Source organism: Hyla sarda, chromosome 3 (assembly GCF_029499605.1).
Source record: "Hyla sarda isolate aHylSar1 chromosome 3, aHylSar1.hap1, whole genome shotgun sequence".
Classification (NCBI taxonomy): domain Eukaryota; kingdom Metazoa; phylum Chordata; class Amphibia; order Anura; family Hylidae; genus Hyla; species Hyla sarda.
Window position 1 is genome coordinate 44,852,712 of NC_079191.1, and position 23,569 is coordinate 44,876,280.

Consider the following 23,569-nt stretch of genomic DNA (forward strand, 5'->3'; position numbering starts at 1 on the left):
TCAATCTATGTACTAGTGTGGTGACCCGGTACAGAATACATTACTCTGCCTGCCCTCAGATGTCTGTTTCAGCCCAAAGCTCCAAGGAACTGGTTATTTAATATTATATTTATTGTTCTATGTTTTATGCCAATATATGCTGTTTATCCTGTATAAAGTGTACTGTGCCTTTAACCCCTTAAGGACCAGGGGGTTTTCCGTTTTTGCATTTTCGTTTTTTCCTCCTTACCTTTAAAAAATCATAACTCTTTCAATTTTGCACCTGAAAATCCAAGTGGCCACGCGTTACAGAAAGGGAAAGGACTCAGGATGTACCGGTACGTCCTTGGTCCTTAACAGGTTAAGTGAAAGGTAGCAGAGGTGTCATGTGATCAGAGTTGTAGGCCCTAAGCCCTCTGGTGTGTCTAGACAGGAAGCAGTCAGTTAAGTCTAGTGTGTGAGGAGGAGAAGAGGGAGGTCAGGTCATGGGCAAGGAGGAGAGGAGCGTCTGTGTAGTGTGAAGAGAGAAAAAGTGAGTGCAGCGTCCAAGTCACAGAAATCAGTGGAGTCTGAGGAGAAGTCAAGTGTCGAGCAGCCACACATAGCGCAAGCTTCCTATCGTCCAGGTTAAGTTAGTCAAAGACCTGTTGTGGGGAGAAGTGCCAAGCCCACCCCTGGCAGTAAACCACTCTGTGGATGCTCTGTGTAGTCCAACAAGTCTATGTCAGTTGTCTCCAAAGTCAGTCTAAAATCAAGTTAAGCCAAGTAAAGTCGTCACTGCTACACCCCAACTACAAGTCCCAGAGTGTCCAGTGATTTAAAGCGACATCCTATGCAACTTTATTCCAATTATTACACTACTAGTTTGCTGTTATACTGTGTGGACTGTAACACCTGCCTGCAAGAACGTTCAGTAAAAGTAGTTCCCGTAACTAGCCACCACACTAGTTTAGTATTTTCTCTGAAGTCTCTCCAAAGTATCTATATCCTTCTGAAGATACAGTCCTAAGTATTGCATGCAATGCTCCAAGTGAGGTTTCACCAGTTCAGTGGACAGCAGCATGAGCACTTCCCTCTCTACTGCTAATACCTCTTCCTATACACCCATGAGCATTTCCCTCTCTACTGCTAATACCTCTCCCTATACACCCATGAGCATTTCCCTCTCTACTGCTAATACCTCTCCCTATACACCAATGAGCATTTCCCTCTCTACTGCTAATACCTCTTCCTATATACCCATGAACATTTCCCTCTGTACTGCTAATAACTCTCCCTATACACCCATGAGCACTTCCCTCTCTACTGCTAATACCTCTCCCTATACACCCAAGCATTCTTCTAGCATTTCCTGATGCTCTATTACATTTCCCTCCTATCTTTAAATCTTCTGAAATAATGACCCCTATATCTCTTTCCTGAGATACTGAGGTTAGGACTGTGTCACATCTATCTAATCTATATTCCGTCTTTGGGTTTTTAAGCCATTGTGAACCCACTATAGTCAATCACTAAAGCCATAGTTTGGAACGTCATCAGAAGAGTCAGAAAGGGACACATTTTATGCAATGTGAAGCAAGCCGAAAACCATTACTGCAAGCACACGTGAAATTTTATTTATAACATTTTATGTAATTTTTTAATAGTTTTTCCCAAATATGCACCAATCTGACATGTGCGCTATATTGAAATATGCCAGATAAAATAAAAGTTTGCAATTAAAAAAAGAAAAGTTGAAAGAAAAGTCATATAAAATAATTTTGCAAAGTTTACCTGGTCTGAAGGGGTATTGGATGCTTTAAGGGATTGTAAAATAAGATGTCAAATGCAATGTAGCTGTATCTTATACTAAACTGAAACACTTTTTTTTAATGTGCCTTTCAATGTTTTTTTTTATTATCCATTAATAGTCATTAATAGCAGATTCACAACCATAACCTATAATAGAGGGTTACATGAGGTACAGTCACACAATAGGTGGCAGCATTTGCTTGTATCAGGCAGGATCCGTAAAAGATAAGTACATTCACTCCGCTTAAAAGTTGGCCTAAAGCTGAATGTTCTGACTGCACCATATGGCTGAGTCCTTAACCTACAGAAGAATAATAGCACTGGAAAATGTTTGTCATCTTAACATTAAAAATAAGTAAGACAGAATATTATATGTACTATTGCAAAATATTATACAATTAAAGGGAAACAGATGTTATTGTAAAACAATATTTGCTGGGAGTCTCGTAGTGTAAAGGTAAACAACAAAAATTTGCAAGTTAAAATAATCTCCCCTGATATGCATTTTTTTCCTGTTTATCTGATGAAATGAAATCACAAAAAATAAGCATGGAAGAGGACAAGAGAAAGAAGCTCTGGAAATGGAATTGGGAGAATCCTTAGATTATACAAATGACCTTTAAAGGAGTACTTCACTGGCCAGCGTTCGCAAGTAAATGTTCCGAACACTGTTTTTGTGCTGCGGGAGTCGGTCACGCCCCCTCGTGACGTCACGATCATGCCCCCTCAATGCAAGTCTCTGGGAGGGGGCGTGACGGCCGTTCGACGGATGCGAAAACAGCGTTCGGAACATTTACTTCTGAACGCTAGCCAGTGGATTACCCCTTTAAATGGTGGAGGGGAGTGTACATATTGTAGTGCAGGCTAACTGGGAGTAGTAGTCTCTTAGTAGCAAAATATAGTAAAGTGAAATGGCATTACTATATTTTGCTACCTAGAGACTACTACTGTTGATTTCCTATAGGCCCAACAATCCTTTTGTCAAATGAGCTGTACCCATAGTGTGCAGAAATAAGAAATACGGAAACCTGTGTAACTTGGAACCAACGTGGAACTTTACTCAATGTTCTGTGCAGATCCAAGCAAAATGCAGTCTCTTTAGCACAAAATTATATATTACAGGTTTTAAGCAAATCAGTGAAGAGTTGGTCACTGTCCCTTAAGGCTAAGTTTCCACTTGTTTTTTTTTTTCTGTCAGTTTTTAGATATCTGCCACTGCATTTTTTTTTTTTGCCAAAGTCAGAAGTGGATCCATAAGGTAGGAGAAGTGTAGGTCAGAAAAAAAAAAAAAAACAAGTGGAAACTTAGCCTAAAGGGTATATTGACACGGCAGAATGTCAGTGTGGAATTTCCCCGGAATATTTCACACGGACATTTCGCTGCATCAGAGTCTCATTGATTTTAATGGGATTTTGCCGCAGACATCCCGATTCTGGCATCTCCATAAAGAATGGATATGTCTATTATTTTTGCGGATTGTGCTCGGAAATGCATTACCATCTATGAGACGCACTTTTCCGTATGGTCTTAGCGGCCTCCGGATCGTGCAAATGTGCAGACATTCCGCACATTTTACTACCGTGTGAACATGCCCTAAGGATGCTATTATAGCAAATATACTGACCGGAAAGTACATAGTGTGGTTTTCACACTTGTTTAGTGATGTTGCTAGTGGAAACGCAATTGCAGAAAGGATACAGGAACAGTCCAATACGTTTTTCTCATAGTTTTCTGCATGATACCCTTTGCGCAGGCTGTACACTGAAGAAACTTCTGTCATATGTGTAGCCTCACAGGACTAACTCCAACTATAAGTCACTGAAGAGATTAATGTATGCAGAGGGACGCTTGTACAGCAATTCTTCTCTGGGTAGTAAATACTCCTTTATGGAGCTGGAGCTTAAAGCAGAATGCCTTCCAAGCAAAGAGGAAACAACCTTTTGGGTGAATTCTTCATAACTCTCAATAATGCTGTGACCCCTGCTCACGTGATCCTGACCTGTCGCATCTGTGCAACCTGCCCTGATCTACTGCTATCCTGGCTATGAGCTGCCTATACCCTCCTGTGCCCCGTATCTCCTCAGCAGCCTGTGTGGACGAGTCGTGTCAGGGGTAGCGACCTAGGTGCCGCCTGCCGCAGCAAATCCATCCTGCTTTGCGGTGGGCTCTGGTGAAAACCAGCGGCACCTTAGACTTCGATCCCTGAGACGGCCCAAGTCATGATCCACACAGGTAGAGCGGATCCACGATACCGTGACCTTTACACTAAGATGCGGCCATGGATCCAACTGGGGTGTCCCTGCCTGATGTTTCAGATCTTTCTAATGTCGTGGATCAACAGACTCAGCAGTTAACTCGACACGCGTAACAACGGAATCAATTGTCCACTATGAGGCAACAGCTTCTTGCTGCCCAGCAGCAACAACAGCACCAGCAGCCGCAACCTGCTCCTGTTTCACCTTCTACACCTGCTGTTCTTTCCGGATCCAAGCTTAGCTTATCTTTACCCACGAAGTATGAAGGAGATCCTAAGTTGTGTAGAGGCTTTGTGACTCGGTGCTATAAGCATTTGGGACTCATGGCGGATCAGTTTCCGATGGAGCAAGCTAAAATGGCGTTTGTGGTCAGTTTGTTGTCCAGAAAAGCTTTGGCCTGGGCTACTCCTCTCTGTGGGATCGTAATGACCTGCTCTCCTCTAATCTGCCAGCCTTCCTAGATGAATTCTGCAATGTATTTGAAGAAGCCGCACTAGCCTCCTCTGCCGAGACAGCTCTACTGAACCTCTGCCAAGGGAATTCCTCCATAGGCGACTATGTGGTTCAATTCCACACTCTTTCCTCTGAACTGACTTGGAACGATGAGGCCTTGTGTGCTACATTTAAAAAAGGATTGTCCAGCAGAATAGGCCATGCAAGGCCATGCAAGTGGACTGTTCTTGCTTAACGCAGCATACTTGCATAAGGAAAAAATTTAGTTCTATGTGCTCCAGAGCTTCTTCTCGGTCTCCCTTGGCTTCAACGTCATACTCCACAACTCGACTGGAAATCTGGTGAAATCACAGGTCTTCAAGGTCTTCTCTAAGTTGGATTTGCGGGGAGCATACAACCTTATTCGTATCCACGAGGGGGACAAATGGAAGACGGCCTTTAATACCCGAGATGGACATTTTGAGTATCTCGTGATGCCTTTCAGACCCAGTAATGCTCCAGCTGTCTTTCAAGAATTTGTCAACAATATCTTCCGAGATCTTCTCTACACCTGTGTGGTTGTATATCTTGATGACATCTTGATACACTCACCCAACTTGGAGGATCATTGCTCACATGTCCGTCTGGTTCTTCAGCACCTCTGGGAGAATCATCTTTATGCCAAATTGGAGAAATGCCTATTCGAGAGATCTAGTCTTCCATTCCAAGGTTTCATTGTTTGTCATCAGGGCCTTCAGATGGATCTGGACAAACTGACTGCAGTTTTGGATTGGCTTCGTCCTACTGGTCTACAGGCCATTCAACGCTTTTTGGGATTTGCCAATTATTAAAGTCAATTTATTCCACATTTCTCTTCCTTGGTTGCTCCGATTGTGGCTCTCACGAAAAAGAGCTCTAACCCCAAGACCTGGCCTCCTGAGGCCAAAGAGGCCTTCACTCGCTTAAAGACTGCATTTGCCTCTGCTCCCGTGCTTACAAGACCTGATCCAGAGAAACCCCTTGCCTTGCAGGTAGATGCTTCATCCATAGGAGCCGGTGCCATTCTTACTCAGAAAAACACTAAGGGCAAGATTGTAACCTGTGGTTTCTTTTCTCGCCTTTTCCCGACTTTCTCTCCTGCAGAGAGGAACTACTCAATAGGAGATCGAGAACTCCATGCTATTAAGCTTGCCTTGGAAGAGTGGCAATATTTTTTAGAAGGTTCTTTTTACATGGTTAGCATCTATTCAGACCATAATAATCTCCTACATCTCCAGTCTGCTCAGTGTTTGAACCCTCGCCAAGCAAGATGGTCTCTTTTCTTTTCCAGATTTAATTTCTTCATTCATTTCCACCCTGCTGACAAGAACATCAGAGCCGATGCTCTTTCCAGATCCTCAGATGTCGTAGGATTGGACTCCACCCCAAGGCATATTATTCCTCCAGAGAAATTGATCTCTGCAGCTCCTGCCAATCTTCAGCAAGTTCCCCCTGGGAAATCCTTTGTGTCTATTAAATTGAGACGTAAAGTCTTGAATTGGGGACATTCTTCTTTGCTGGCTGGTCACCCTGTTATACGCAAGACTATTCAACTAATCTCCCGGCATTACTGGTGGCCGCACCTTGAACGTGATGTTACCAGTTTTTTCCGTTCCTGTGTTACCTGTGCCCATGACAAAACTCCTTGGCAGAAACCCTGTGGGGCTCTTACAGCCTTTGCCCATTCCCGAGACTACCTTGTCTCACATAGCCATGTACTTTATTACCGACCCGCCACCTTCCTGTAATAACTCGATCATCTGGGTGGTGGTTGATTGATTTTCCAAGATGGATCATTTCACTCCGCTACCAGGTCTTCCATCTGCTCCACAGCTGATGAAACATTTCCTTCAACATATTTTCCGCTTCCATGGCCTTCTAAATCATATTGTTTCAGACCGTGGAGGACAATTTGTTTCCCATTATGCCCCTTGCTTAGCAGAAGTAGAGGGGGCAGAGTCTCATCAATGCACTTGCTTTACTCTGAGTAATATCTAAGTGTCAGGCTGTATAACTGTTGTATAACTCTGCAGGTATTACTGTGTGGAATCATAATGAATTAATAGACGCGCATTTTGCTTTGGAAGAAGACCTTACTAATTTGCGCACAAAAGTCGCGGACCTGGAAGACAGGTCCCGGCAAAACAGTGTTAAACTGAGAGGCATTGCAGAGTCTGTGGCAGCCAAAGATCTGAAATTATATGTCCTGGACTATATTAAAGCGATACTACCTGAGTGCTGACAGAGGGACTTGTTAATAGATAGGGCGCATCGGGTGACCAGGCCTAGACACCTATCAGATGAGGTCCCAAGGGATGTCCTTGTTCGCATTCATTTTTACCACATAAAAGAGGCATTGATGTTTAAAGTGCGTAATACAGAGGATGTCCCAGAGCCTTACAAAAATATTGCATTATACGCAGATTTGTCAGCTGCTACGTTACAGATCCGCAGAACCCTGACACCCATCACAGCTGTGCTCCGAGATCAGAAAATTCCCTATAAATAGGGATATCCGACACGTGTATTGATCCACAAAGGGACTGATCTCTATGTTGTTCGTTTTCCTGAGGAGGGGATCAAGCTCCTTAAATCCTGGGCTTTTAGAATGGAGACTCGGATGGACAAACAGTCCTCTCATCCTTCACACATACAACCTGATTGGCAGGTTGTAGGGGGCAAAAGATCTGGTCACCGCTGAGAAGATGTGCAGGACTTGTGCTTGGAACTCTATACTTCCTGTTTGGCATACAAGGGACTGTTTTTTCCCTCTTTCCTTGCCTGGTGACAAACCTGATCCACCAGTCCTTCAGTATCCTTCTTTGATATTCCACCAACAAGGGTGATTACTGGTTACATTTTGGCATGTTTTTCTTGTTTTCCTGTTTTTCCTTCTTTTATGTTTTTTCTTTAAGGTATCTGCTCAGGGACTGCTTCATTGGAAGTTGACTACTGCTCTAACGGACGCTGTGTGGGATTTACTGCTTTTTACTATGCGTTACTACAGGTATAATGGTACTTAAATTTGCTTCCCTCAATGTTAAAGGGCTGAATCTACCACAAAAAAGGTCATACTTATGGTCTGAGGCCAAAATGTTAGGATGTGACATATTATGTGTTCAAGAATCGTATATATACGTAAGGAAGATGCATTTCGAATCTCTCACCCTCATTTCCCTGTCATACATCACTCTCATCACAATTCTAAGTCTAGAGTATTTATTGCAGTTAAGAATTCAGTGGCATTTCAACAAGAGAATATAATTTCAGGCCCTAATGGACGCTATGTAATCCTAACAGGCATATTTAATAATGTCAGGTATACTATTGTTACTATTTACGCTCCTAATAGGGGTCAGTTGCGTTTTCTTAGGAAAATATTCCGAATTGTTAATAAACAAACACCATAGGTGACTTTAATGCGGTATACGACTTAGATGTGGACGTATCTATACGCTCACGTAGCCGTACAATATCACTTCAGGAAACTTTTAAGCAGGAGGAGATGTATGACGCTTGGCGTCTCCTTAATACGACTGAAAGAGATTACACCTTCCATTCACCTGTGACCAATAGTTATTCTAGGATTGATATCTTCGCAGTTGACCGCTCGGTACTATCTATGTTAAAATCTGCTAAAATACATGCTATGAAGTGGTCCGATCATACTCCAATAACGCTAGAACTGAAGGAACAAAATAACGCAACCGGTTTGTATCTGTGGCAGTGTAAAAACTATATTATGCGTCACTCCAAATACAAACCTGAAATAGCATCCGACTTAGCTGAGTATTTTGCTAACAATGCTACCCCTGAGGTAAGTCCTGCTGTGGTGTAGAATGCCCATAAGGCAGTAATAAGGGGTACATTCATAAAATGGGGCCACATTGTTAAAAAAGAACGTACCTTGAAATTAGATGTGCTGTTGAGCAAACAATCTCAATTGGAGGACCGTAATAAAACGTCCCCCTCCCTGATTGTAGCGACGGAACTTAGACAGGTCAGGAATGACATAAAAGACTTTTGACGTTTGATGGATGACTATGTTAGGAAAATGAATAAACTACAGGCTCAGTATTACATGTATGATAATAAGGCTGGTAGATTGCTTGCAAGCAGTCTGAAAGATAAGCATACTAAGGCTAGAATACCGTATGTATGGGACCCGACCCATTCCCATAAATTACATCATCCTGAAGACGATGTCCAAACCATTTACACTATCAAATGGGACTAGGCAGGGATGCCCCCTGTCTCCTCTTATTTTTGTATTGTGCATGGAGCCATTGGCTATTGCTCTCCGCTCGTGCCCATCTATCAAAAGGGATTCAAATTACATCATCCTGAAGACATTGTAAATAGCTTTTTAAACTACTACACGGCCTTATATAACCTTTCGGAGGATGATAAGACACCACAGCCTACAGAAGTAGATGTAACCTCTTATTTGAATAAAATATCCCTCCCGACTCTGACTATGGAAAAATTGAGTTCACTTAATTCCCCTATAACATTAGCTGAAATACTTAAAGTAATCTCCTCCTTATCTCTGGGCAAATCCCTGGGCCCAGACGGTCTAAAAAACGCCTATTATAAGGCGTTTTCTAGTATACTGGCTCCATCACTGTTGGAATTTTTTCCGGAGGCCTTGTCGTCAGGGAGGATGCCAGCTGAAAACCAGGAGGCCCTAATTGTAACTCTCCCGAACCCCGGAAAAGCCCCAGACTCCCCTAGCAATTTTAGGCCCATATCGCTTCTTAAAGTTGACGCAAAAATATTTGCTAAGATACTAGCTGACCGCATAGCCCCTATTATGACATCCTTAATAAACTATGACCAAGTGGTTTTCGTCCGTGGTAGGCAGGCCTACGAAAATACCAGAAGGGTTGTAAATCTTCTTCATTATGTTGATAAATATAAGATCCCAGCAGTGTTTTTATCATTAGATGCCGAGAAGGTGTTCGACCGGATACATTGGTCGTTCGCCTTCTCGGTACCAAGGAGAATGGGGTTTAGTGGATTGATATTACAGGCTATTATGGCCCTTTATTCAGCCCCGAATGCTAGAGTGTTCACGAATGGCACGTTGTCCAAACCATTTACACTATCAAATGGGACTAGGCAGGGATGCCCCCTGTCTCCTCTTATTTTTGTCTTGTGCATGGAGCCATTGGCTATTGCTCTCCGCTCGTGCCCATCTATCAAAGGGATTCAAATTATAGACTCGAATAATTTGGTATCATTGTACGCAGATGATGTAATATTGACACTTGCAGACCCTAGAAGGTCCCTGATGGAGTTCATACGGATCATTACCGAGTTTAGCCAGGTGTCTTATTATAAACTGAACCAACTTAAATCTCAGGTGCTACATCTTAATATGAAGCCGAGCTTAGTAGAGACCCTCAGGAGCACTTATCGGCTGGACTGGAGAGATGACCATATCAGTTATTTAGGCCTTAAGATACCCAATTCATATAAGGCTTTGTTCTCCACTAATTATCAGCCTTTTCTCAAAACTTTTCAAGAAGACCTAGATAGATTGGGTAGATATAAGATATCATGGATGGGGAGGATAGCCTCCTTCAAAATGCTGATACTACCTAAGTTATTGTACTTATATAGAACACTCCCTATACACTTACCTCTTTTTTACTTTCAGCAGTTACAATCACAGTTAGCAGCATTTATATGGAGAAAGACTAATCATAGAGTAGCCCACACACTTATGACGAGGCACAGAACTAATGGAGGGTTAGGTCTTCCTGATTTATATAAATACTACATAGAGACTTTGACTGACCAACTACAGGGACTGACACTTAACTCATCGACTGTAGCCCCATGGATATGTTTAGAAAGGGAATGGTGTGGTAGGGCAAGCTCACAATCATTACTATTTGGTCACGTTTTGCAAATATCCACTCCACCCTCGACATCCCCCTTGACTATTGCAGGCTTACGATGTTGGGAGAAGTTACATGCACTGACCGGCTCTGCCCACCAAATGTTACCTCCTAATGTTCCATTACAGATAATTACATACGCAGTGAGGGATTTGGACTTAAACTCATGGACGGCTGCAGGAATCACGTCACTCTCACAATTGTATGACAAAGGTGTGTTACGGACCTTTATTGAGTTACAGCGAACCTTTAATATTTTGCATAAAGACTTCTATAAGTACCTTCAGGTCCGGCATTGCCTTAATTCATGGCAAAAACACCTACCTTGAAATATAATTTGTTAGCCTATGCTGTCATTAGGAGTTCTAACAAGGGCCTTAGATTGCTTTACAATTTACTTGAGGATGATATGTCTTTATCACAATGCAAACCCATGAGGATGTGGTCTAAGGAATTATCATACTCTATTACTGATGAGGAGTGGAAGTACTCCATTAGGTGCACTTGAAAATCTTTATCTTGTACATCACAATTAGAATCGGCCCTAAAAGTGCGTTTGTAAAAAAAATGTTTGTATTCTATTTAGGTGTCCGTATCGCAGCCTCTCCTTGATCTGTGCCTTATCCTATTTCTTGTCAAAAGTTTTTGACATAATTACTTCACTTTCCACACTTTTCTGTGATGATAGGAAATGTAAGACTTTGGTGGATTTTTTAGCTCCACGGTACTTTAACCCGGGATCAGAGGGAAAATGAAAAAAAATTTTAACTCAAGGAGAAAGTAAAAAAAAAAAAAAAAAAAATCTGGCTTATCTCTTCATGATTGATAACTCAAGCTTTACCCGTACAGCGGGAACTGTCAGAGTGGCTTGAGCAGAAAACAGATGTTCACTCTGCTCCTTTTCAACAAAAATCTTACGTTACCCTTCAGGCGAGCCAGGTGGCTTTAGATCTTTGCTGTATCTTTTGCTTGAACTATCTCATTCCTGCTTCATTTCGGGCCAGCCTTACTGTTCCTCTCTAGGGGTGTATACGATTAGCTCCAATAAACTCTCCAAAACAACATTTGAAAAATTATGCCTTAAGTGCTCAGTAGAAAAAAAAAGCAAGCTGTTAGCAAAGAAGTGTTTAGAAGAGCTTGGTTGGTACTGTGCAGGTGCAGAGACTGGCATAAATCCAGGTCATGCTGGTGCCATAGGTTTTGTATTAACATAGGTTTTTTATTAACATTTGTCAGGCATGATGAAGTTTTTTTTTTCTGGAAATAATAAAAAAAAAATTATTTTATATCAGTTGACGTTTCGGCTTTGTGTTACGATAATCTGAAGTAATTGCCTCATTCAAATGTTGTAAAAATAGACTTCAATGACTTAATTTCATTTGCAATTTTTTAATCTGACATCTGTAGTGAAATGTTTTCGCTCTGCAATCACTGCATCTATGAAGGTCGTGTACTACTTCTCCTGACTATGTAATAGCGATGCATAAAAGAATCTCATTATTACAACTTTAACATTGTTCTGCAGGACTGCAGGGGCCGGACTGTCAAGGAGGGAACAAGGTTAAAAGTGGGAGGTCTATTCTGTGGTTGGCTGGGGTATTGTTAAGTAGCCTCGCCCCTGCAGTACATAACACTGTAAATAAGTGGACTACAAGGTTATTTTGGTGGCCCAGAAAATGTTCTTATTAATGGCCCACCACCATATATTATAATCACAAATTACCACATGTCATATGATGCACTGCTGTTCTTTTATGTGGCGCTTGTTACAGGGAATGGCTGCACCTATTGTTGAGCAAATTTACAGTAAATGCAGGCAAACCCCAAACCCGACGGCCATTCAATTCTTTTGTCTGTATAAATTAGTATTGCTTCCAAAGTTCTCCAGTTACCTGGAAAATAAAAGGATACAGTTCTACCAGTCCAATATTCTATTCACTTTAATGGAACTGAGCTGCAATACCACAAACAACCAAAAGACAGGTGTGGTGCTGTTTTTGAAATAAATTAGCTCTGTTTTTCCATTTCTGGATAACCCCTTTAAGCACACACTGCTTGCTGCTTTCAAACCGCACCCTGGTCATCAAGTCCAGATGACTATTCTGAGGAGGGTCAAAGTAGACCGAAACATCACAATATTTATTCGGTCTGGAAAAATTGAACACATAATACATACAGTATATGAACATGTATTCAGATGTGTATGCTGAAGATAACAGCAAGCAGTCAAGGTCAAGCGTTCCGTAGAGGCACCCAAATGATATTCGAGGAAGAAAACAGTGAGGGGGTGGGAAACTTTACTATTGGTTTCTAGGGATGTTGTTGATAACCTCTGACAAGTGTATTTGCATCATTCTAATTGGACCACAAGTGAAAGAAGGAATATGCAAATATACGCATAGGTGGAAAAAGTGAATATTTTGAATATATATCGAATATATTGGCAATGGAATTTGTGATTTTGCGATATTCGTGATAAAAATTTGAAATGCGAATATTCTCGCCCAACACTACAACACAGTGCACATTGCACACTGTGATAATGACACAGCTTAGGGGCTGTTGGCATCATTGTGTGACTGTGCTGCTATGTGTTGCTCCTGGTTTGCCACTTGAGCCTCCTTCCCCTGTGTTATCTGTACAGCCCAGTTCCTCATGCTGACGCCACACATCGTTACATCAGTAGAGGTGAAACCTAGTAGATCCTAGTAGCCTAGAGCAGCGGCCTCACATAACACAGTACCCTGTAGAAATTGTACAAATAGAAAGTATACTGGCGCTACCGTACTCGAAATATATCAGGGAGTGGACAGACTCAAGGAGACGATGCACGTTTCAGACCAGCAAATAGGTGATCCAATAAAAGAAACTTGAGAAATAAAGTCTCTGCAGCACACGTCATCGATCCAACGTAACTTTATTGTCATCATAATGCAGTGCACAGGCCACCGTCACCCCAGTGGTAAGGAGATTACATGAGGAGGGGATTTGTTACAGAGTCACCCAAATACTAAGGTGATTACATGAGGAGGAGGTTTGTTACAGTGTGTCACCCAAGTAATAAGGTGGGGTGTATCAAAGGGCAGAGACACTGGGTGGCGTTAAAGGGGGCAGCACAATTAGTTTTCACCTAGGGGGACAAAAATCCTTGCACCAGCCCTGGCAGAGCATCGTCCGTTTTGCAGTGGTATACTGCTTCAACAGGTCCCTCTGGGACCTGTTGAAGCAGTATACCACTGCAAAACGGACATTGTCCTGCCTGTCCGCCTCCTCTGTGAACCGTCTGCCATCTTGACGTTGCCCTAAAAAAAGGTCTGATTTTATCTGCATCCTACAAGAGAGTGCATTGTGATTTCCCATGGTCTACTGCATATTTTCAGCAGTTATTCCCAATCGAAAACAATTGTACAAAGATAACAATTCCTTTAACCCCTTAAGGACTGAGGGTTTTTCGGTTTTTGCACTTCCGTTTTTTCCTCCTCACTTTTAAGAATCATAACCCTTTCAATTTTACACCTAAAAATCCATATGATGGCTTATTTGTTGTATCACCAATTCTACTTTGTAGTGACATCAGTAATTTTACCCAAAAATCTACAGCGAAACGGAAAAAAATCATTGTGCAAAGAAATTGAAGAAAAAACGCCATTTTGTAACTTTTGGGGGCTTCCGTTTCTACATAGTACATTTTTTAGTAAAAATGACACCTGTTCTTTATTTTGTAGGTCCATACGATTAAAATGATACCCTACTTATATAGGTTTGATTTTGTCGTACTTCTGGAAAAAATCATAACTACATGCAGTAAAATTTATACGTTTAAAATTGTAATCTTCTGACCCCTATAACTTTTTTATTTTTCTGCGTATGGGGGGTATGAGGGCTCATTTTTTGCACCGTGATCTGACGTTTAGTGGTAGCATTTTTGTATTGATCGGACTTTTTGATCGCTTTTTATTCATTTTTTCATGATATAAAAAGCGACCAAAAATAAGTTATTTTGGACTTTGGAATTTTTTTGTGCATACGTCATTGACCATGCGGTTTAATTAATTATATACTTTCATAGTTTGGACATTTACGCATGCAGCGATACCACATATGTTTATATTAATTTTTATTTACATGGTGTTTTTTTTATGGGGGTGATTTGAACTTTTATTAAGGAAAGGGTTAAATTTATTAACTTTTTTGACACTTTTTTTTGCAGTGTTATGGCTCCCATAGAGGGGTATAACACTGCACACACTGATTGCCAGCACTGTTCACTGCAAAGCCATAGCTTTGCAGTGATCAGTGTTATCGGCGGTCGATTGCTCAAGCCTGCATCTCAGGCTTGGAGCAATCAATCGCCAAAGGGACACGCCGGAGGCAGGTAAGAGGATCTCCACTCATGTCCCAGCTTATCGGGACACCGCATTTTCACTGCAGTGGTCAGCCCCACTGAGCAGCCGGGCAGTTTTCCCTTTAGTTTTAGACGCAGCTTTCAACTTTGAACGCCGCGTCTAAAGGGTTAATAGCACGCGGCACCGCGATTGCTGCCGCGCGCTATTAGCCCCGGGTCCCGGCTTCAGATACATGCTGGGACCGACCCGATATGACGCCGGGTCATCGCGTGACCCCGCATTATATCGCGGGAGCCGGCCAAGGACGTAAATATACGTCCTTGGTTGTTAAGGGGTTAAAGGAGTACTCCGCTGGAATTTTTTTTTTTAAATCAACTGATGCCAGAAAGTTAAACAGATTTGTAAATTACTTCTATTTAAAAATCTTAATCCTTCCAGTACTTATCAGCTGCTGTATACTCCAGTTCTTGTTACGATTCGGCAGGCTGGATGTGGATCCTCTGTGTCAGCGAGGGATTGGCGTGGACCGTGTTGGTGGACCGGTTCTAGGGTTGCTACTAGTTTTCACCAGAGCCCGCAGCAAAGCGGGATAGTCTTGCTGCGGCGGTAGCAACCAGGTCGTATCCACCGGCAACGGCTCAACCTCGCTGACTGCTGAGAAGGCGTGGGACAGAAGGACTAGGCAGAGGCAAGGTCAGACGTAGCAGAAGGTAGGGGCAGGCGGCAAGCTTCATAGTCAATATGGATAGCAGAAGATCTGGAACACAGACTTTGGACAACACTAAACGCTTTCACTGGCACAAGGCAACAAGATCCGGCCAGGAAGTGCAGGGGAAGTGAGGTATTATAGCCAGGGAGCAGGTGGAAGCTAATTAGGCTGATTGGGCCAGGCACCAATCATTGGTGCACTGGCCCTTTAAATCTTAGAGAGCTGGCGCGCACACGCCCTACAAAGCGGAGCCGCGTGCGCCAGAACATGACAACCGGGGACCAGGACGGGTAAGTGACTTGGGATGCGATTCGCGAGCGGGCGCGTCCCGCTATGCGAATCACATCCCCGCCGGCAATGTCAGTGCAGCGCTCCCGGTCAGCGGGTCTGACCGGGGCGCTGCAGAGAGAGAGACGCCGTTAGCGCTCCGGGGAGGAGCAGGGACCCGGAGCGCTCGGCGTAACAGTTCTTTTCTTTTTGAATTTTTTTTCTGTCTGACCACAGTGCTCTCTGCTGATACCTCTGTCCATGTCCGGATCTGTCCAGAGAAGGAGAAAGTTTCTATGGGGATTTGTTCCTGCTCTGGACAGTTCCTGACATGGACAGATGTGTCCGCAGAGAGCACTGTGCTCAGACAGAAAAGAAATTCAAAAAGAAAAGCATGCAGCAGCTGATAAGTACTGGCAGGGTTAAGATTTGTTAATAGAAGTAATTTACAAGTATGTTTAACTTTCAGTTGATTACATTTTTTTTCCCAACAGAGTACCCCTTTAACTGTGGTCAGCAAGAGGATGTTACTGTCCTGATCCTTTGCATCCTTCCATGTATATCTGCGTGAAACCTCTAAAGCTCTATTAGGAAAGTGCAATGTCCATCGCTGCAATTAACTGGGATTATATCTCTCTCCTCGACTTGTCTATTTTGCAGTATCGTCTTCTTCTTTTCTTTTTTTTTATTGCAGACAAGATGAAAAAAGTTACTTTGTGCGCTACTGAGGCATTACGAGCTGACAGATCTTAAAGCATTTCCGAAATTGCTTTGTAAATCCGGCGATCCTCTGGAGATCCCTTCTTTCTCTTAGATGCATTCTAAACCTCATTATCTTCTAGTTTAGCTCAGTATTCTGGCCAACTGTCAGATGGCTTGTGAATGGTACTGCTAATGAAGTACAAACTGTCAGGGGGGACACCAGTGCCGTCCTACTGTAATATTTATGCAACCGGAGATCTGGGGTATCGTTTTTATCATGTATATGGTGTGTGAATGACAACTTTTAAGGCTGCTGTTGATTTATACAAAATAAACAGAATCAACTTCAATCTTTCTATATTTGGACAACATTTAGTAAATTATTCAGAGGCTCACGAGCAGGAAATAAGTCGGAAAATGTCTGTGCGACAAATGGGAATGGGAGTTCATGAATAATAAAGCAATTTGTATAAAGGTTAATTTTGTTTTATTTTTTTCCTACAGTTAAAGGGGAAAATGGTGGAAACCTTTTTTTTTCGTTTTTTTTTTTAATCAACTGGTGCCAGAAAGTTAAATAGATGTGTAAATTACTTCTATAAAAAAAATCTTAATCCTTCTAGTACTTATTAGCTGTTGAATACCACAGAGGAAATGGTTTTCATTTTGGAACATAGAGCTCTCTGCTGACATCATGAGCACAGTGCTCTCTGCTGACATCTCTGTCCATTTTAGGAATATCTTATTAATAAATTAATTTGTATCTAATATTCATGACTCTGAGACCCAATTTTTCTATATATTTTGTATAATCTTTGGCGCCTTGGTTACAGGTGTTTTTTGGGCAGCCCGAGTCACAGCTTGTCTGGGAGATAAGAGCTTCTCTAATATTTCTTAATTTACAAATCTGTTTAACTTTCTGGCACCAGTTGATTTAAAAAAAAAAAAAAAAAAGTTTTCCACCAGAGTACCCCGGGAGAGGCCTAATGCCATATCAAAGGCAAGCGAAGGCAAACCTTTCCCCTTTCATAACCCCTAAATTATTAGAGCCTAAAGGGCTATCCATGGAGATGTTAATTTTGAGCAAAAGAAAAGGGACCCCATATGCAATGCGGCAACCATATGTGCATTATACCCTCATTTTATTTGATCTTTTTATTTTATTTATCTACTATATACAAGTTTTTCATCAACCTTATACATATAGCCTTATTTATGTCCTCTGAGGAAGCAGACTTTTGCAGAAATGCATTAGGACTAGGACTAATTTATTTACATGTTAGTACATTTTTGATGATGGTTAGTATAGGGTTAAAGGGGCACTCCGCCCCTAGACATGTTATCCCCTATCCAAAATATAGGGGATAAAATTTCTGATCGCGGGGGTATGGTCGCTGGGGACCCCAGTGATCTCCGCCGCAACACCCCAGTCATCCGGTGCACAGAGCAAACTCTGCTCTGTGCAGGATGACTGGCGCCACTCCCCCTCTATTCATGTCTACGATGGCTGTGTACTAGCTGTCACAGAGACATGAATAGAGGGGGCGTGGTATGACATCACAAACAAGGAAACCCCAGAATTCTGTGTACATGAACGCCTCAGCGTTGGCCCAGAGATCGCGGGGGGTCCCAGCGACCGGACCCCACAATTAGACATGTTATCCCCCTATGATTTGGATAGGGAATAACATGTCTAGGTGCAAAGTACCCCTTTAAGTGAGGGATACTTAGGGTCAGAGTGTCGGGACTGTCCTTGATAGGATGGGGTGATCTGTCTGTAGGGTCAGGAATATGGGACAATGTAAGGGAGAAAGTCTAGAACTTATTCCATCATCTGCCAATGTGTATTATGTCCCATCCACCTAAGACAAGGGGGTCCCTGACCCATGAGGAACAGATGATCTAGAGCGACACATCTATTGGGAGACATATGAGATCAACCATCCTTGAAGAAAGCCATGGCTTTTCCCCCACTACAATGTCCTAAAGGGATTTCCATGAGTATGTCTAAGGTTGGGGTTGAAACCTTTCTTTTGTTATTTACACTGTTTGGTAAACCAGATATTACCATATAGCAGTATATGACAAGACTTGATTGTGGGACTCTGTTCTGTGAAATATTTGGAGTTTAAATAGATATGGTCATTTTAACAAACTTTGTCACTCATCCTTACAAAGAAAAATGCTTCTTATTACTCTTATCAAGCTCTTTTTCTGTTCTCCTCTAAACTTATTATTCATTCGATAAATAGCTCAAGTCTGTCTTAAAAAAAGGAGACAGACTCACTAAGGGATCAGCTTACACGCTGCCCATATTAATCTTTGGATATGGGAAGGGGAAAGATGGGGAGAAGGAGGAAAAGTCAGAAAGAGAGAGACTATCAGAGCTTATAGTAAGTATTTAGACTTATTACCCCAGTGCTGGATTCATTGCTTAGACTGCTTAGTACTGTTTTATAATGTCCTCTATGGTGCTGCTTTTGAGGAGAGATATAGGGGAGCATGATCTCCTTTTCTGTGTGTTTACCACATAGATGTTAAATTCCACCTAATAGTCCAGAATTTTTCATCAGCAGAAACCTGTTGAAAAATTTAATATACAGGTTATATAATAGGCAGAAATAAGGCTATCCTTCATATAAGATAGGGATAGGCATAAGGCTATCCTTTATATAAGATAGAGATAGGCATAAGGCTATCCTTCATATAAGATAGGGATAGGTATAAGGCTATCCTTCATATAAGATAGGGATAGGCATAAGGCTATCCTTCATATAAGATAGGGCCAGGGGCTATTCATAGTATTCATAGTATTGGGCAGACTAGATGGTCCAAATTGTTCTCATTTGCAGACACATTCTATGTTTCTATATATCTAACATCATATTTTATGAATTTGAATGCAGTCAGGTCTGTTACGCCGAGCGCTCCGAGTCCTGGCTCCTCCCCGGAGCACTCGCGGCGTTCTCCTCTCTGCAGCGCCCCGGTCAGACCCGCTGACCGGGAGCGCTGCACTGTCACTGCCGGCGGGGATGCGATCCGCGTGGCTGGACGCGCCCGTCTGCGGTTCGCATCCCGGTCTACTCGCCTGTCCCGTTCCCCGGCTCTCTGAGATTTAAAGGGCCAGTGCACCACTAATTGGTGCCTGGCCCAATCAGTGTCAATTAGCTTCCCTTCCTGTCCTGGCCGGATCTTGTTGCCTTGTGCCCTGTGAAAGCGTTTAGTGTGTTCCCAAGCCTGTGTTACCAGACCTTCTGCTGTTGCCCCTGACTACGACTCTTGCTGCCTGCCCTGACCTTCTGCTACGTCCGACCTTGCTCTTGCCTTGTCCCTGTGTACCTCAGCTGTCAGCCTGGGTTGAGTCGCTATCGGGTGGAACGACCTGGGGGTTACCTTCCGCTGCAAGTCCATCCCGCTTTGCGGCGGGCTCTGGTGAAAACCAGTAATCCCTTAGACTCTGTTCCCCTGGTACGGCCCACGCCATCACCTCACTGACACAGAGGATCCACCACCAGTGTCCTCGCTGCATACCAGTCCGGACCCTGACAAGGTCTACATTTTACCAAAATACTAGCTTTACTACCTGTTCAGTATTGGTTTATCCCTGTATCAGCCATCAGCCCCATAGAATATCCATATTGACTTAACTTCAGAGGGACTTGATTCTGATGGCGCCCATTTAAGCGCAGTGACTATTTTATCCTCGTACATGTGTTTAGAAGAATAAAATTTCCATGAATGAGTTCTGTTTCTTTACTTTATTATTTCTTTATTTTTTGCGCTTTGCAGATGCAACCCATTTTTTAAGCTTGGTTAATCCTGAATCCATACAGCATGTAATCATTTTAATGTGCTTCATTTTGCTAATTTGAAAAACACATAGAAAGTAGTCTGTTCGGCGTAGATATGACAAGTCATGAAACAATCCCTTTTTATACTATGTTTTATTATTACAAATGCAATCTTTAATTGTCTCCTTGTTCAGGGGGCTATGAATAGGATACTTGTTCTGATGCCAATGTCTCTTGGTGCCAACATTACTGGATTATTGTACCATCCCATCTTCCTTGTTCTCCGCTATAGGTCTCTCTCTTGCCTTCTCATGTTTCTTCCTGATAATGAGAGCGACATTTAAAACATTACTGATAATTCAGCGTTTAAATACCCATACACAAGGATTACTTGGGATTATATTGGCGAGATGTTTACTCTTGAGGAAGTGTTGTTGCGTCAATGATATCATCGGGCATTGTCAATTGTTTGATCAAAGACTTTCCTGAATAAGAATGGGTTGGCTTTCGTGCGACCCAGTTTCATTTGATACTTCTAACATTTAAATAGCTTTAAAGGTAGATATTTAGGTTTTTGGAAGGGGGGGGGGGGGGAAGGTTTTTCATAGAGATAAGGTTTTGCTTGGGAAATGATTACTGATTTCTTTCCTTTTTTGATATTTTCTATTGTTTTTCTATTGACTTTTTGATTTTAAAGCTATTATTTTTTACTAATGTCATTTTTTGGAGGACATTTTATTGTCATTTGCAACCTTTAAGTGGGTTTAACTCAGTGCTCAAGTTCTACAAGAATGCATGAAAATGGAGTTCCTGCACTTTTTCTACAGCAGGAACACTGTTCCCATTAGCAGGAGTCCTGCAGCTCTTGAGTGGAAATTTTGGGTGAGTTACCATACTTTTTTCCCAGGACTTGACCCCTGGTTCAAATGGTGGGAAATTGTAGACCTGATTAAAAGTAGTCCTTACAAAATGCACTATTGGGGTGATTGACTGTTGACCGAGTGTTGGGTATTCCATACCCCCAAGTGTCTTCTTTTGGAGCCATGGTCCCTACTTTTTGGACCCATGTCCCTCTATTCCAGTGATTTCCAGCCAGCATGCCTCCAGCTGTTGCAAAACTACAACTTCCAGGATGCCTGGACAGCCTTTGGCTCTACGGGCATACTGGAAGTTGTAGTTTTGCATCAACTGAAGGAACACTGGTTGGGAATGCTCCTTTATTCCTTCTGGCACCATTAAGGGGAACTATGGTGCTTTTAATCTTATCCCCTTTCCACAAGATAGGGGATAAGTGTTTGATTGCGGGGGGCCTGACCACTGAGAACCCCCTAAGATGTCCTGGCCCAGTGTTCTGAAGTTTTTTGTTGAGGACACTGGCTCTCTTCATGCACAGTGCTGAGATGGTCAACACATTCCCTCTATGCACTGTCTATGGGAGAGCTGGAGATACACCAGACCTATACTCATGTATCCCCGGCTCTTCCATAGAGATGCATGAAGGAGGTGTGTCAACCAGTGGCGTACCTACCGCTTGGCGAACCGGCCTCTGCCGGGGGGTGCACACTTCAAGAGGGCGCAGGCCACCAAACAGATCTATCGGTAGCAGTGCAGAGCTGTCATAAGGGGCAAGCCGGCATTTTACACATAGGCATTCACCCCTGCTGCTATCATCATACTCTGCACAGTATTCTCCTTAGAGGCCCTGACAGCCCCTCCCCCACCCTCACTCCTGTTACTGCAGGTTCTGTGTGCAATGGCGTCACCAAGGAGGGTCCAGAGGGGACCACAGACCCCCCTGAATGATGCTGTGCCACGCCCCTTCCCACCATGTGACCCCCAACTGGACTGACATGGGAAGTAATAAGGGCAATTCGGACTGTGCATAAACAATACAGCAGAAGCAGCAGGGGAGAATGACTCCTCTCTGCCAAGAATCAGCAGAGAAGTGATCAGAGGCAGAAGAGGAAAGAGGATTCATGTTCTGTAAACAACCTGCAGGTCAGAAAAGACCACAGACAGGTTACCTGTCTTACTGCTAGCATGCCCCAGGGGCCCCTGGGTAGTGGGCTCACTACTAGGCCCTGATTCCAAAGTTGCCCCCTCCCCCTAGGCCTTGTTTAGCATAAATGTCTGGAAAAAAGGCAGACCGACATGTTATAGGGCTCTGTGTATGGTGCTGCGTCATTTGCACTAACCTGCTGGTACAGGATAATAGTGCAGGTGACACTGATTCCAGCTCTATTTACCTTGTAAAGAAGAAAACCATATGCCTGCGGAATGTGATGCTCTGCACAAGAACACAGTTTTCTGCTTTACAGCCCGCCCAGCCTCACTCCATCCCCGCTACCCTCTCTCAAGGGGACAGGGACAAAGTTTCATCTCCCATCTCCCACCCAGCCGCACAACACACATCCACCATCCGCCCACTTGCTGTTCCAAGACTACAACTCCCAGCATTGGCCTGATTGTGATGACCGGCATTAACTCTGGGTCCTAGCTGCTGATAGCAGTCAGGACCCACCGCATACCATACACGGTCAGCTCGTAAGTGTACTCAAACAGTGATAATGGGACCAGGGCGTACAGGTGCGCCCTGTGCCTTTAACGGATTAAACAGAGGCTGTGGCGGTTGCCATACTTTGGCATCTTGACCATACAAAAAAAAAAGGTATAAAGGTCAGAAGAGGACAATTTAAAATGTACTAATTTTGGTGCGTGTCGTTATAATTTTTTTAAAGTAGTAAAATAAAGAAAACCTACATAAATTGTGTATCAATGTAACCGTATGGACCTACAGAATAAATATATCGTGTAATTTTTACCGAAAAGTGCATTGCGTAGAATCGGAAGGTCCAATAATTACAAAATGGCGCTCTTTTCCAATTTTGCCCCACAAATATTATTTTTCTGGATTTGCCGTAAATTTTGTGGTGAAATGATTGATGTCATTACATAGTAAAATTGGTGGTGCAAAAAAGAAGCCTTCATTTGAGTCTGTAGGTGTAAATTGAAAGTGTTATGATTTTTGAAAGTACCAAACGGAAAAACCCGTGGTCCTTAAAGGGGTACTCCACCCCTGGACATCTTATCCCCTATCCAAAGGATGTCTGATCGCGGGGGTCCCGCCGCTGGGGACCCCCCCACAATATAGCATGCGGCACCCACCTGTTTCTGCTCCGGTAGCGCATCCCTTTGCATCAGTTTGAATCTGTTAGTAGTATGGTCCGTTTCTGCAGCATTGACGGGAGAATAGTGGGACGGGGGGACAAGGGCCATGTGAACCTAGCCTAATTCAAGAAAAATGTTTTGAGTTTTGTATCATTTGAAAAACGTAATAACATTTTTTTTTTTTTTT